This window comes from Podarcis muralis, chromosome 1 (assembly GCF_964188315.1).
Source record: "Podarcis muralis chromosome 1, rPodMur119.hap1.1, whole genome shotgun sequence".
Classification (NCBI taxonomy): Eukaryota; Metazoa; Chordata; class Lepidosauria; order Squamata; family Lacertidae; genus Podarcis; species Podarcis muralis.
Window position 1 is genome coordinate 56,045,739 of NC_135655.1, and position 16,969 is coordinate 56,062,707.

The window sequence follows — 16,969 nt, forward strand, 5'->3', positions numbered from 1 at the left end:
TTGGCATCATGTAGTAGAAAAAATATACAATCAGAGGGTTCTGAGAGGAAGGAAAAGGACCAGCTATATATGGTCACCTTCATTTGTAGGAAGTTGAGAAACACCATAACTGTTTTCACATTTCCTAGCGGGAAGAAAGAGAGGGGAAATGACTGTGGGTCGTGCTTTCCTGAGCTAAACTAAGCAACGTAGGATGCAGGTCTGTTAAGAGCTGTGCTCCCTGAAATGCCCACATCAGCAAAAAAGGTGAGTGTGTTTGTGTGCAAATATTCCTCCATGAAAAGGTGGTGTGTTTTTCCAACACAGCGCTTCCTCTGCATGCACCGTTAACCTCCTGCTTTTCTCAACGAACATCATCCAATCAGTAGACAAAAAAGGATAGCGCTTAAACGGCTTGCTCGCAAAGCTGCAGGTTCACTTAACAACACAGAGGGAACTTCAGGCCTGCCTGTGGCCCTCCAAGCTTCTTTGTCTTCTTTAACATCCATGCCGACACGACCTTACAAGGGGCTGCTCGGGACTTCGTGGAAAGCATGGCCTCCATGGGGCTGTCCCTGAATAAGTTTGGCCCAACTCATAGTCATGGACATGCCTTAGACCTGGTGTTCACCTCTAGTGACGTGGGTGATCTGACACTAAGTAAAAGCGAAACGAAAGAAGTGCCATGGTCAGATCACTTCCTGGTGCAAGTGGACTTCTCTGCGACCCATCCCCTCTGCAGGGAGGTGGGACCAATTCGGATGGTCCGCCCCCGCCACTTAATGGATCCAAATGGTTTCCAGAGAGTGGTAGGGGATGCTTTATCCCATGTTGATGGCCTTTCAGCTGATTCCCTGGTGGCCCGCTGGAATGCAGAGTTAACCAGGGCTATCGACTGTCTGGCTCCGAAGCGCCCTCTCTGATTGCATGGAGCCCGGACAGCCCCGTGGTTTTCTTCGGAGCTGAGGGCAATGAAACAATCGCTGAGACGGCTAGAGCGTTGGTGGCAGAAAACTCACTCCGAATCTGACCGGACACAGGTTAGAGCTCAACGTCGAGCCTACCAAGTGGCGATAGCGACGGCGAAGAAGACTTTCTTCACAGCCTCTATTGCATCTGCAGAAAATAGTAGCAGGAGACTCTTTCCGGTGGTTCGCAATTTAACGGAACCACCTTTACCACCGGGGCCTTGTAAAGACCCCAAGATCTCCTGCAACGATTTTGCAAAGTTTTTTGCAGATAAAATCACTCATATTCGGAAGAAGCTAGACACCACCATGGGAGCAGAGCTGGGGCGGGAGAGTGCTGGAGCTCTGTCTGGTCAAGTTGCATGGAATCAATTTCAATCCGTTACCCCCGAGGATGTGGACAGGCTGCTTGGACGCGTGAAACCAACCACCTTGATCCTTGATCCTTGCCCATCCTGGCTAATAAAAGCAAGCCGGGAAGGGCTGGGCGATGGGCTCTGCAGGGTGGTGAATGCTTCCCTCTGTGAGGGAACATTCCCAGATCCGCTGAAAGAGGCGGTCGTTAAACCGCTTCTTAAAAAACCATCTTTAGACCCGGCCAGTATGGCCAACTATCGCCCAGTCTCAAATCTTCCATTCTTGGGCAAGGTGATTGAGCGCGTGGTTGCTGAACAACTCCAGGCACGCCTGGAGGATGCAGACCATTTGGATCCCTTCCAATCGGGATTCAGGCCTCACCATGGGACTGAAACTGCCTTGGTCGCGCTGGTTGATGATCTCCGGCGAGCTAGGGACAAAGGTGAGAGTTGTTTCCTAGTTCTGCTGGATCTCTCAGCGGCCTTTGATACAATCGACCATAACATCCTTCTGGACCGTCTAGAGGGGCTGGGAGCTGGGGGCACTGTCATACAGTGGTTTCGCTCCTTCCTCCTGGGCCGTGTTCAGAAAGTGGTGGTGGGGGATGAGTGTTCAGACCCCTGGGCTCTCACTTGTGGGGTGCCTCAGGGTTCTGTCCTCTCCCCCATGCTTTTTAACATCTATATGAAGCCGCTGGGAGAGATCATCAGGGGGTTTGGACTGGGTGTCCATCAATATGTAGATGATACCCAGCTCTACCTCTCTTTTAAATCAGAACCAGTGAAGGCAGTGAAGGTCCTGTGTGAGTGCCTGGAGGCGGTTGGAGGATGGATGGCGGCTAATGGATTAAAGTTGAATCCTGACAAGACAGAAGTACTGTTTTTGGGAGACAGGGGGCGGGCTCGTGTGGAGGACTCCCTGGTCCTGAATAGGGTAACTGTGCCCCTGAAGGACCAGGTGCACAGCCTGGGAGTCATTTTAGACTCACAGCTGTTCATGGAGGCACAGGTCAATTCTGTATCCAGGGCAGCTGTCTACCAACTCCACCTGGTACGCAGGCTGACACCCTACCTGCCCGCGGACTGTCTCGCCAGAGTGGTGCATGCTCTAGTTATCTCCCGCTTGGACTACTGCAATGCGCTCTATGTGGGGCTACCTTTGAAGGTGACTCAGAAACTACAACTAATCCAGAATGCGGCAGCTAGACTGGTGACTGGGGGCGGCCGCCGAGACCACATAACACCGGTCTTGAAAGACCTACATTGGCTCCCAGTACGTTTCCGAGCACAATTCAAAGTGCTGGTGTTGACCTTTAAAGCCCTAAACGGCCTTGGCCCAGTATACCTGAAGGAGCGTCTCCACCCCCATCGTTCTGCCCGGACGCTGAGGTCCAGCACCGAGGGCCTTCTGGCTGTTCCCTCATTGTGAGAAGCAAAGCTACAGGGAACCAGGCAGAGGGCCTTCTCGGTAGTGGCGCCCGCCCTGTGGAACGCCCTCCCATCAGATGTCAAAGCGATAAATAACTACCTGACATTCAGAAGACATCTTAAGGCAGCCCTGTTCAGGGAAGTTTTTAATCTGTGATATTTTACTGTATCTTTGGTTTCTATGGAAGCCGCTGAGAGTGGCTAGGGAAACCCAGCCAGATGGGCGGGGTACAAATAAATTATTATTATTATTATTATTATTATTATTATTATTATTATTATTATCTGGCCCTCGGGGCTCTCTCTAGGCCACACCCCTTTCTGCCCCTGCTCTGTGCCCTCAAGTGATTTTGCCTGGCTGAATGTGTCCTTCAACTGTGCTAATTTCTCTTGCTTGCTTGCTTGGATGGAGAGATGGAGGGGGGCATGTAGGAACCTCTGGCTTTTGTGGGGCTGGAATGTAGCCCACTGCACAAGAGCCTCATCCATTGCCTCTGGCCCTTTCTAGCCCTGGCATGCAGCTCCTGAAAGGATATCCATATGGAATGCAGCCATCAGGCTGATAAAAGACTGTGGCCACCTTCACACCATGCCATCCTCCACTTTAAACAGTCATGAATCCCCCCCCCCCCAATAATGATTGTTTGTTAAGGGTGCAGAGAGTTGCTAGGCAATGCCAATTCCCTTCCCAGAGCTGTTTAACAATCAATCCCTTTTCACAGGGAACTCTGGGAATCGTAGCTCAGTGAGATTAAGAGGGGTTTCCTAACAACTCTCAGCACCCTTGACAAACTACATATCCCAGAATTCTTTGGGGGGAAGCCATGACCACCTGAAGTGGTATCATAGTGCTTTTAATGTATGGTGTGAATGTAGCCTATGAGCACCGTCCCATTTACTACGCATCCAGTGCACTACCATTGCTGGCTTGGGAAGCAGTGTACACACGACATTAGTCACAATCTATACCTATTTTGTATTGATCCTGTCGCTTCTTATGAAATACTGCATGTTGCCAAAAACCAGCTGAATTGAGAAAAAGAATGGCCAGCCTGCATTGTAAGCCAGTAATGTGCACACAGTCAGATATTCCTCAGCCCTGACTTAACACACGAAAACAATGCATTTATATTGTCTTTCAGTTTGTCAGAGGGAAATACTTCTTGCAATGGCCCAGAGGGTATGTAAAATAAACAGGAAACCTTCACTATAATGTAGATGGCATGCCAGAAATACGTTCTCTTATCAAAGCAATGGGATCCTAAGTGGGAAGCGGTACTTAACCAGACAGCAAGGAAACCATTTATGCACCTGATTGTGCCTTAAGATCTCCCTCAGTCCAGGCCCTGGCACTGCATGACAAGATTCTCTTTGTTGAATGGTGTTTTAAATTAAAGTTCAGAGTATAATACCCTCATTGTGACAACGAGGGATGAAATCAGCTTCTTTGCTCAGTGTACCAGCCAGAGAAAAACAAGAGCGCAACATCCCAGGGAGAGTCCTTGGCGCAGCTCAAACTGAGGAACATTCCCAAAGTTCTAGTCTTACATGTGGATTTCCAAGCAGAAAAAAAGGATGGTAAGGTGAGAGTTGAGGTCTCTGTACAAAAGAACTGCACCTCCGCACTGCTTAACCAGGGCGGTTAGTTCTTCTGACACCGACTTGCTTTATGCGCTTGGGCAAGTCATTGAAAATAATGTGTTCTTGACTATCTCAGATAACAATGGTTATCTGTTCGTTCCACTGATCTTAACTGGCTAGGTTTTACATGTTTTAATATATGGTACTCGTAGATCTGCTCAGGCCCCTTGAGATGTGGCCAGCTAAAAATCTAAATAAATGACTTCATAAATAAGGGGGTGGTTAGGCATCTTAGCCTCCCCCAGATCCAAGTGGAACCTTACACAAAAATGATGGGGAGGGAATTCTTGTTCTGATCACCCCTCTTTGTCTTCTCAACTTAATTTATTTATCATTAAATTTGGATACTGCCCTTCATTGGAAGATCTCAGGGCAGTTCGCAGCACAAAAACACAACAATACAAAATACATAATAAAAACAAGAACAGAACAAACCAGTAACCCCCCTCCCACTTCTTTTCCCCATCTTCCTTCCACCACAATTTGCAAGTTCCCTTTACCTCGTCTGCCAGAAGATGATGCAGAATTCAGAACTGGCAGGCCCAGTGTTTCACAGCACATTAAAGAATCACTGCAGCAGGATTTATGGTGCTATTTCAGGGAATATATGGAATGGGCCAAGATTTGGCAACTGTGACTGGATCCCATGATGCTTCCCCAACTGGGCAAGCAATGAGAGGGAGTACATAGAGGCAGCTGTGATGACACTTCGCTGTTTCTGAGTTGGTGCAGCATAGTGGCAGTTGCTGGTCTCAGTCAAGAGTGGCACAGCTACAAAATCTGCCAGAGGGGTAATGGTCAAGCATTTGCCATTCAGACACTTGCTTGAAGACAGCTCTGACTCATCCCCCAAAGAGCAGAGGAGTGACAGATTGACAGATGGCTCTGCCACGCAAACATCTCCTCCTGATGTCTCTAGCACATCTCTTCCGTTCTATGCCTCTCTGTGAGTTTCAGGCCCCAGACAGCTGCTGCTGTTAATTATGATAACATTCCTGATCCAGGGATGGGAATTAGAATAATGAATTGGTACATAGTGGTAACTGTTTTGCTTTCTGGAGAAAATGCCTGTATTAATTTTTGCTAAGCAAGCTTCATTTACCAGGTAATAGACTGTGGTTCAGATGAAATTTTTACCCAAATATATGGCCTTTTAAAAGAGAGGGAATTGTTTCATCTGGTGTTATATTTTGTACGTATCTGTTTGGTCAGAGGCCAGAAGAGTTTTGGAACACTGATTTCATCTGTTTGCTTCTTAATTTTTAAACTAAGCCTTATACCGGATCAGCACAGTTTGAATGTCAGGAGCTGGAGTCAGGTGAAGGTCTGCAATAAAAAAAACACTGGTCTCTGTGAAGTTAACTCTTTATTCACAAAAATCAAAACAATGCAAACCTAGTGATCCCAGAACTCTTCCCAGTAGTTCTTGCCCCATTGAGGCAGCTGCAAGGACTTCCTGGGTCCATTCCCCTCCAGGGTTTTTTCCAAGCAGATGGTAGATTGTGCCTGCATTCAACCAATCTCTCCTCTGTCCTTTTCATTTCTCTTTGTGTTCTAGGTCTAGGAGACCAAGGGAGAGGAAAGCTGGTCTCAGCAGGATGGGGAGACTGCCTCTTTGGGCCCCTCTCCTCTCCAGCCTCCTTTTCTGCATCTGAGCCTGGCCTGCTCTCTGCCCCAGCCTCTTCCTGCTCACTAAACCCTGTTACCCCTCTTTTGCTTCTGACACCTCTTCCTTCCAGTCTGCTCTCTCCTCTTCCTCTGCCCATTCAATGTTGTCCCACCACCAGTCCCCTGGCTCTGACCTTCTTCCCCTGGGGTTTCCCTTGGGGGTTTCCCAGCTGGTGCCTCTACATCCAGCCAATCCATGACATTGACCCATGCCAGGGGCTGCTAACTTTCAGGGGGCATTTGAAAACTTGACATGCCCTGCAACTCATACCATGGCCTGTTCTCTTGGCAGTAACAGAATGCTTCTTTCAAGCTTAATTTCAGGGAGGGAAGTGGTTCTGTGGGCACATGTGTGCCTGTGGGCAGCATGTTGGTGACCCCTGATATATGCAGTGCAGGCTGCGAGCTCTCACCTTTGAAGAATTCTTCTTTATGCCTCTTGTGCCTATTCACTGTCCGGAGCCGTAAGCCAATTCTGAGATGCTTGGTGCCTGAGGTAGAAAATCCAAATGGCACCTACCAGAAGTAAAAATATCATAGTCAATTAAATAACTAACAGTGTGCTGCTCTTTAATGGTTCACAATATCTGCCATCTGGAGCAGCTGCCTAATGGTGTGGCAGAGCCTCAAGCACAGGCTAAATTCATTATTTTCAAAACGGAAAAAGAATTAAGCAGCTGATGTTTACGGGATACCGTTCCCTCCAGCTCCATATCAACATTTTCACAAGTTGCATTCATTTCCACGTCTAGCTGTTTGTTTCCAACGTTGATCAGAATGAGCAATGGCATTCAATTCTCTTTAACAGGAAGGGAACAAGATGACAGCAGTGGGTAAGTCCCATGGGTGGGCAAACCAGTGACACCTCGTGGCAAAGACTGGAAGCGATGAAGTTAACAAATCAAGAGGTTTGGTAAGTCACAAGGAGAGGAATGCTTTCAAAAGACAAACGTAATGAGAATGGAATTTTAAATGCTGTGTTTCATTCACATAGCCTAATTCCCGACTCTAGTACAGCTTTGTTTCTGTTTCCATGTACTGATTATTATATTTGTTTCTGATTTGTGCATGTAGCCAGAAGCCTAAAACATGCAAATTATGGTAGCAGAATTATTATTAAATAAATGTAATTATACCTTTCCCCCACCCTCTTAATTTACATAATATATATTGGTTAGAGAAAACAGACCCTCTGATTATGTTTAAATTGCCTGGATGCAAAACCTTGTTCTTGTTGCTTTTACTGTTTTTTAAAAAGTTTATACAAGCACACAGTGAGTAATGTGGTGGAATAACTTTTGAAATTATATTACCTCCGAAAAAATATTTTACATTTCCGCCTGCCCTTTCTCAAGGGGCTCAGAGCAACACACACATTTCTCAGCTCAATTCCATTTTATATTCACAGCGAGAAAGGGTAAACAGAGAGATTATAAAGGACCCAAGAGCGCCAAGCAAACTTCATGGCTATATGAAGCTCTGAAACACAGATTAGGATCAGGACACCTAAATGGCTGTCTTTGGTTGCCTGCCTGCTCTTTAAGATGCACAAAAACAGGACTGGGGAACCTTTGGCCCTCCAAATGTTGCTAAACTACAATTCCCATCAGCCCTAGCATCGTCAGGGGTGATGGGTGTTGTCATTCATCAGCATCTGGAGGGCCAAAGGTTCCCTACACCTGTACTAAAGAGACTCTCCTCACAATCCTGCTGGTATCCAAGGTAATTTTGGCAGGGATACAGCAGTGAGCCTTCTCTGTGGCAACACCTAGGGGGTTGGACCATCTTACTCAGTGGTTGCTTCAAGACAACCTGTTTATTGAGCATTGCTCCTGATTTCTTTGCACACAAGTTACAGGAAGGTTAGGCTATTTATTGAGCGTACGTTCCAATTTATGGGGATGTTGGACAATGCTGTGTCTTACCATTGTCCTCCCACACTTTCCAGTGTGTTTCCCCATCACTTTCCCAATCACAAAGTGTCTGGCTTTGCGGGGAAATGGCTATATTGCACAAAAATCACTCAACTGTCATTGTGCAACCTGAGTTTGCTGGTAGGTGGTTGATTCCCACCCCTAAATAGCCAGCCTGTGGTGGTTGTCTTGCTTCCTCTCTGATGGTTTTCTGTCGCCAGATGAGGACCTTCCTCTTTTGGTATTTCTGATATTTTTTTATAGAACTAGCCCAGGTTGTGCTCATCTGCTGTGCCATCTTTTAGCATTTAAATTCTTGTTGAGATGTTTGCAATTGTTTTCAAAATTGGTTTCAAGTCACCCTAAGTGATGGTGGCGGTGTTTCTCTTGCTTAAATGGAAGGGCGGGATGGAAATACGTTAAATCAATAAATAATTAAAATGAAGGATACGGATTTGAACCCAGGTATCTCCAATTCTCCTTATCCCCTGCACTGCTTCCTAATTCCAACCATGTGTTTGGAATGACGGTGAGTCACAGTATAAGAAATATAAATGAACAGGTCTTGTGGCACCTTAAAGATTTTACAAATTCTGTTATGGCTATTTTTTGAACTAGAGCTCACTTCATTGAATGCTAATCTGCATGGGCTCAAGGTAATCTATAGCCATGTCACTTTCTGAGGTTTTATTCCTTTCCCTAGTGCTGTCTTCCTCTGAAATCTGTTCTGAAGACATTTGTAGTACTGACAGCTGAAGTTTTGGAGTGCTCTTTCTGCATTGCTGGGATCGTAAGTGATTTTGAGGAAAGTGAGCTACTGTCACACGTACCATGGCCGTGACACTGACATTACCGGTAGTTAAGTAAAAAAAGGGGGGGGGGTATGTTGGGAACAGTTCAGAAACTTGGCTCAGGGACTGGTTTACATCTCCCCTTCTTCTTTCCATTCTATTGTTTCCACCAGGAGTAATTAAAAAACAAAAAAAGCAACTGCAAAATGGACTGAGGGTCAGAAGAATGCACCTCCAACGTCACTTCTGTTGCAGCAGCCACACAGCCTAGCAGGGCATTAGATGAGCGGTTAAAACACCTTCAGCTGTGCCCCACAGTGGCGTAGCGTGGGTTGTCAGCACCCGGGGCAAGGCAAGTAATTTGCGCCCCCTAACCCGTGGATTTGCGCCCCCTAACCTGTGGCTTTGCCCTAACCCCAGATGTTGCGCCCGGTGCGGACGGCCCCCCCTGCACCCCCCACGCTACGCCACTGGTGCCCCATCACCCTTAACCTTCAAATTGCACTCTTAAACCTTTTTTTCAAAGCAAGCATCCATCACATTCTTTTCCTTCACGTTGTTCACTTTTGTTGTTTCTGTTTTCCACGGGAGGAAGTTTAAAAATTGCCTCAGTTTCAAGTCGATTTTTGCCTTCCTCCTTCTCAGAGCTTGGCTCAGTTCCCTAATTTGCCAATTGCAAAGGGCTGCAATAACAACAACAACAAATGTTCCAAGGCAAACAGAAACCTGCTTTCATTCACCTTTTATTAAACTGAAGTGTTTCCATTGATCAGAGACCGCTACACCAATTTTCCCCAACTCAGGCTCAATTGGGTGCTTAATCGACCTGACGGTGTCTTACCCTTCTATAAAGAATCATGATATTACAAGGGTTCTGGGTATTAATTAAAGTTTCTAAAGGAGTTGGCCAGTTGGATTAAACAAGAGTAGAGAAGATATGTATCAAAAAGCAAGTAAAACGGTTAATTTCATTAAAGCAACAACAGGGAGCCAGTGTTAGGTAGCGGTAGAGAAATCGGATGTGAACTGGGGAGACCTGGTTTGTGTTGGCACCCACCACATTTTTATGTATATGAGTATCAGCACCTTATTTTTACCCCCAGCCCCCCCCAAAAGGAGTGCACACATGCAATGAGCACACAAGCATGTAGTAGGAATGCCATCACAGCTCACAACTTGGGCACTAGAGATAAGGAGGTTGTCAGATTCTTCCACCCAACTGGGACCCCTGATTCACCAGGCACATGTTTATTTATGTATATTCCACTTTTAAGTTGGCGTATAAATAAAATAAAATTAAATAAATGAATAAAATCACAATAAAAGGATATTGAAACAAACCAAGTCATCAGGATTCTGAAGCCATTTTCTGCCATCTCTCTCTGTCTCTCTCCTGGGATCTTTCCCTCAGTGGTGATAAGATGACCCTTTTCCCCAGACCACTGAATGCATGCAGGCTGCAACAGAGTGCAAGGAAGAGCACAATCAACAGGAGCATCAGTGTCAATGTGTGGTTGGCAGGGGCTTTCTGCATCACACTTTCGTTGAACGTGTGGGAGGCTTTGTTTGAATGCTTTGTGTCTCAGCCTAGTCTGCTTCACAGGGTTTCTGAGAGCATAAAAAGAGGAGAAAGTGCTATTAAACATGTAAAATGACCTTTGGAAGGTTCCTGTTTTCAGTTTCCTCAAATGAGTGGGGCATTCCTAGGAGCAGCTCTGGCTTTGAATTATGTTATCAGTGGTGATGTTTTACAACCACAATTAGACACTTTATAAACCAGCACCAATATGGTGCTCCCAATCAGCTTAAATCCTTACAGGAATAGTTTGTGCTGCATGTTGGTACCAGAGAGGTTGGACGGTTGTCTCAAGTCCTTTAGGGGACAAAATAATATCAAGAGTTGTCTTGACTTTCCTTTAGGTGATCTGGTAGCTTAGATGTATCACAGTCAAGCAAAGGAAATTCCTTCCAGCTGCTTCTACATGATATTTGTCTTTGTCTGAAACCAAGAGGTGCATGTCCATATTGAGAGCACTTTTCTCTTTTCTTTCACTTGTCTGACACAAACTATTATCATATTTAAAGTGAAAGTGAGCTACAAAAACTTTCATCAAGGCTTTTCATCTGGAAGCCACTGGAAATGACCATCATTGCCATCTCTCTTCTAAATTTTCCAAATGTTAATCAGTTGAAGGACAGAGAAACCTTACATTTCATGGACAGTACAAATAAAATTTCAGTATCATCCTCACCTACAAAGTGCAGATGGGTTTATCTTTCCTTTCAATGATGCCTAGTTATATGGAGCCTGTTAGAATGATCAGTTCAGTTGAAACTTCCTCACATGAGGTAATAAACTCATAATCAACCATTAGCTTCTTTCACTAAATTTATCATGCACAAAAACAGGCCAATAATGTGAAGATGGGTGAGTGGACCATGCTCAAATATGGTGATTTGCCCACTGCAAGTTCACTGCATTTGCTACCCAACCCATGGACATGTTTAGTTAGAAATAAACCCACTGAGAATGATGAGATTCCCTTCTTTGTAAAATGATAATGCTGCCTTTTCATCTTTGCTTTGTGAAATTGTCCCCCAAGGACCCATACTTAGATTTGGGACTGATATTGTGCCATGGGCAGGTTCACTGGATACTGGATTGCTGAAAACAAATGTAAATTGCCTTTTCATCTCTGGACATCTTGTGTTTTGGAAAGCCACAAGAACATGGCTGGTCCTAAACTGAAAGGTACTATTGCAGAGAATTTAACACAGTTGAGGAAAGCCAGTCCTTGTACTAGATGAGAGCCATTAACTTTTAGAGTATCTCTTCTTCATGATGACGTTAAGTGGATCAGATCCCTATTGCACAAAAATAAAGGTCTTGAAGTCCTGCCAAATTTTGGCATCTGGTAGCTCTTATGGAATGTTACATCTGCTCACAATAACAGTGTACGGGAATTGAGTGCTCCTAGAACCACAGGTTCCATTGTCACCATTTGAAACAACAAAGGCCACTCTTCTTTCAGCCTCCTCTGAGGAAAGCAATTTTTTAAAATGGTTGGCCTAATATGGGGTGACCAAAGAACCACCTTGGTTCTGATATTATTATATGCCAGATATTACATCTACTCTCAATTTTCATCATCTAGCTGGGGATCTGTGAAAGTAGCATTGGAACCACTTGTGAGAACACAAACATTCCTCCCCAAACCAATCATGATCCAGAAATGTGTTGTCCTGCCTTTGGCAATCCTGACCTCACCAGTGTGTGCCTCGTTGAGATAAGCAAAGCTAAGATTGAACATAAAAGTGACTGTACTGCTGTAAGGTGGTCACCAATTAAAAGCTGCCCTTTGTAGGGGCCAACAAAAACACCAACCCATTGACACCCTAGACAGCTGTGTGGAGGCAGGATAGTTGCTCTTCCTGTGTTGCTGTGCCGCAAATAGTAGTCCTCATTCAATAGCCCCAAAGCAACCAAAATGCAGTCCCATGAACCTTTCAAATAGATGTTGACTTACACCACCCTTTTCGCCAGTGTAAGTTCAGCTGGGTTGCCGGATCGCGTGACTGAGCTGAACAAAGTTAAGACCCAGCATATGTCTCCCATGCCCAGTCCTACCGCTGCCACTTTCCCATAATGCCCATTTTCGGGGTTTATGCAGCCTAAAATCCATTTTAACTATCTACCCAAATCTTTAGCTACAAATTTCCAGTAATAATTATTTTTAAAGGATGGTGCATGAGAGGTTGGTTTATACAGTCCATTAGGAAGTTCTCCTATGCAAGCAACATTGGAATGCATGGAGACTATGCAAAACCACAAGTGCTCTTCACTTTGGTGGGGACTTCCCTGTAGGTTGTGCCCCATAGGGCAAAACCATCAGCTATCTTTCATGATATCCAAAATCTGCCATCTCAGGAAGCTGCTGCCTTGCTGTCCCTTATAGGAGGGTCGAGCTGCCTCTAAATCCCACCCACAAAGGAAGGGAGATAATATCCGAAAGATGGGTGAGAGCCTTCAGAGTGAGAGCATGCAATTAGATAATAGCCCAAGGACTGAGTGATCTGATCAAGATAAAAGGTAATGCATTTCCTATGAATGGACATCGGGCAATGAGCTGCAGTAATCACTGCAAAGAGAATACAGTTCAAAGAGATGAATGGAGTGAGAGTGGGGAACCGGAGGGAGCCCAAGACCTTGAAAAAGACGTCAGCCAGCTTTTGCAATCAATAAGCAAGCATCCCCGGGAATGACACAACCAATGAGTCCAAATGATGCACATCATACTATGATACTAAATACAAAAATATTATTCTCCGCAACAGGCATTCTAGCCATGCTGCTAACTAGTCCTATTTGTATGACCCTTGAGTTTGGAAATATTTGTGGTGGCTAGTTTAGTACTAATAAGCAACACCGATGCCTTAGGGGAAACACTGAAAATAGCAATAGTAGCACATTAAAAGTGATAATGGTGACAGCAAAACATCCTTGTTGAACAAGCCAAGTATCTGAGTGTGGAAGCAGTCTCAGTCAATGTCCTTAAAAGTTATTCAGGAGAGTATGTGTGTATGAGTGTATGAGTTGTATGTGTGTGTGTGTGTGGCTTTTTTCCACTGGAACTCACCAGGACTCAGTTCCAGCACTTATCAGGTGGGCACCATTGCTGTTATAAGAGAACAAGGAATGTGTTCATGGTGAATTCCGGCACCTCTTTTTCTAGAAAAATAGCAGGGTGGTGTGGGGTATAATGCAGCTGAGACAAGATCAACCACATAATAAAAGTGTCCAGCACTGCCGCCAGAATTTTCGCTTTTTTAACCAAAGTACCTGTTTAAGCAGAGTTGAGAAGAGCATTTGCTAGATGTGCAGATAATTACAGACACAATGAGAGGTATTCAACATCCTCTGAGTAAACCTATTGAAATTAATGGACATGGCTAACTTAAGTGCTTTAATTTCAACGGCTCGGCTCGGCTCTGAGTAGGATTTAGGTTGATTGAATGCAGCCCAATATTACACAACACACTTTTATGCTGTTTGGTTAACTCTAAATCTATTTAAAAGAAATAGATTGCTATATATAAAGCCAGTTCTCCTGGCATCCACCAAGCCCACAGCTGCCAAAACTATGGTTAGCTCTTGTCTGTGTGCAAATTCACTTCAAAACTGCTTAATCCTTTTAACAGGAGAAGTGTCAGGGTTGCTATCATATACCTCCACCCCCCACAAACAAAATAATTTTGAACTCTGATAACAGAGCAACTATTAAAAGTACACCACACAGGACAATCAAGGAATTTAACCAGGGTTATTCCAGACAGAACAATTCAGAGTCAGGAAATAACCCACAACTTCAGACTGTGCAAATCAATATTACATATGCCCAAGGTATAGAAAGATGCACTCTGCACGTGCACTTTTGATTGAGAAATCAAGGAGCCTGCACATCCAGAAATCTGTTAACCAACTACATAGCAATTCTATGTGCGAAAAGCTGCATAGAAAATGTCTGCGCTTTTTCTTTCACATTGCAGATAATGCTTTCTACTACACAGTCTCCTTAAAGTCTCTTTAATGTTTCAAAGGAATCCATATAAGTGGTCCCTCCTCACAGCTGATCAATCTTAATTAATTTCAAGAGGCCGCAGATGGTAAAATGATACTCTCAAACAGCTCCCTCAGGAATCTCTCTTCCTACTGCTCATTAAAAAAAAACAACCAGAAGAGAAATTATACTTTCTTTGGCATTTCTTCTACTCTTGTAACTGATCTAGAGAAAGTTGAAATTGAACCCAGGACTTCTGCAAACAGGAGCCCATCCCTTAGGAAAGTCCTGCATTTCCAATGCAGTGCAAACAACTTTTGTGTGTTTGGTTACATGCAATCTTTGATTTATTTCAGGAGAAAAATGCAAATGAAACCTGTGTTGCCAGCAGTTTGAAAGATATGCAGAAATAAAGAAGCCTTTGGAATATGTAATATATAAGGCACTGTGGGTGGGATAGAGATGAATTAAATAGGGCAGAAGAAGAAGATCTTGCTCACAGAAATGGGATCTGAACTTTTCTTGCATGGGAAGATTTACTCACTAGCCTCTAGGACCTAGAACAGTAGCTTTCAGATATCCCACTCTAGGGTACCTTTTGCAGGATACATCTGGCACATGGCAGAGGTTTCTGGGGACTGTTTTAAGGCACATGCCTAGTTCACATGGGGCACAGCTGGATTCCATTGTTGCTCTGTTTGAACAGCACTAGCCTATAAAAGTCTAATCTGAGCCAACAGGGGCTTGATCACATAGGAAGATGAACATACGGTGCTGCCTTATACTGGCAGTCCATTGGTTCATTTAGCTTGGTACTGTCAACACTGGCAGAAGATCTCCAGGGTTTCTGCACAGGGCATTTCCCAGTCCCAGCTGGAGGTGCCTGCCTAAGCGTGGGCTCCTCCCTGATCTTCAATATGGGTGGAGGACAGGCGGTAATTTAAGGTATACAGAGAATGTGCTCAGGAAGCATTTATTATGAATCTTTGTTCTAACTTCCCTTGGAATGTCTGAAGACAGCACAATGCCCAATGTAGCTAAGGGAGGGCAAGCAGGTTCTGCTTCTGATGTCACATGTCAATAAGGACTCAGACATCCAGCTACTGGAACAGGAATACTAGAAACTGCCTTATACAATGTAGGATCATCCTTGGTCTATCATCTAGGTCCGTATTGTCCACATTAACCAGCTCCTGTTCTAGTTTTCCAGCACTACCTTGAGATGCCAGGGGTTGAACTTGGGACCTTCTGCATGCAAAGCAGGTATTCTACCACTGAGCTAAGGCCCCTTCCCTTGTTCAGAAAGCCCTTTGCAATCAAAACAGAATTCACAGCTCAAATGGCACCCCTCTCCCACTCATGTGAAGCCATTCTAGGAAAACTGTCCTAAACCCATGAGCACTTACTTGGGAGTGAGAGCTGCAGATTGAAAAAGTAGGCTGTGACAGCAGAATTATGGACTAAAACATTGGGGGTGGGGGTTAAATGTCCCCCTATTTATACCATATGCTGTATTGTATAAGTGTTGATTTATTGACTATATTGCAGCCATGAGGGCACAGGCAAAATATTACTGGCATGCTACTTGTTTTTTAAACCCACAACAAATTAGAAAACAAATTATTGGGTTGCCTCCAGACAACCTGTTTACTGAGGGTTCATCCCAATTTGTTTCCGCTGAAGTTATACGATTTCTAACCTGGATAGTTCAGTTGGTTAAAGCATGATGCTGATAATGCCAAGGTTGCAGGTTTGATTCCCCGTATGGGACAGCTGCATATTCCTGCCTTGCAGGGGGTTGGACTAGATGATCCTAAGGGTGCCTTCCAACTCTAGGATTCTATTATCTATGGTTGTTACCTCATCCTTTCTAGTGCATTTCTACTACAAAAAGTCACTTTGTTCTTTATGTGCCTTTGCTGAACAAGAGCACAGAATCTGACTTCAATTGTGCAAGCCCGTTCTGTCAGGATGCCGCTGAATCCCTCCCATAAAGTAATGGCAGCCTGGAGCTCAAATGAGGGCCCACCTAAAAGAAAGTTAGTAGCTATGGGCATGTTATCATTTTCTAGTGCCTGAGAAGGATTGCAACATTGAAGAAGAGTGCATATTTTGCATGCAAAAGATTCAGTCCTTAGCATCTCCAGATGTGGTTTCCTTGCTTTGGAATCTGGAAGAGAAATCATGCCAAGCCAATACTGAACTTGATGAATCGGTGATATGACACCGCAGAAGCATCCTCCTTTGTTTCTATGAGAGAAATTAACTCCACATTTTTCCTTCTTTAATAGTCCCTTTGTTTTCTGGAGATACGCTGTCTCCACATAAATACGCGCGCGCGCTCGCGTCTTTCGTTTTCTCCTCGGTCAAGGTTTCAAATCAAACTGGTTTGATTTGCATCTTGCGAAGCAGGCATCTATTGGTGCAACCCGAATTTTAACAATCAGACTAAGTATCTCGCCATTTATCAGCCCTGTAAAATTGACGCAGGGTCACACAGCTTCTGTTGCGCAGGTTAAGGAAAAACGAACCAGCTGCGCCAGGGAAACGGGCCTCACGACTTCCGTTGCCAAACAGATACTTTCCCCATAGCAGCCTAACAAGCTTCCTCCTCCGTCAGGCTTACCTAGGGACTACAGCTCCCACAATGCAAAGCAGCCTAAACAA

At 44.7% G+C, this 16,969-nt stretch overlaps 1 long non-coding RNA gene across 1 annotated transcript; it reads right to left on the minus strand.

Moving 5' to 3' along the window:
- Positions 1 to 5,746: 5,746 nt before the first annotated feature.
- LOC114596368 (uncharacterized) lies at positions 5,747 to 16,910 on the minus strand. The gene is made up of 4 exons (XR_003706512.2): positions 16,002 to 16,910; positions 10,086 to 10,352; positions 6,454 to 6,556; positions 5,747 to 5,926 (listed from the first exon to the last, which is right to left on the minus strand). It is a non-coding gene; the product is annotated as an uncharacterized LOC114596368 (long non-coding RNA).
- Between the last annotated feature and the right edge of the window lie 59 nt (positions 16,911 to 16,969).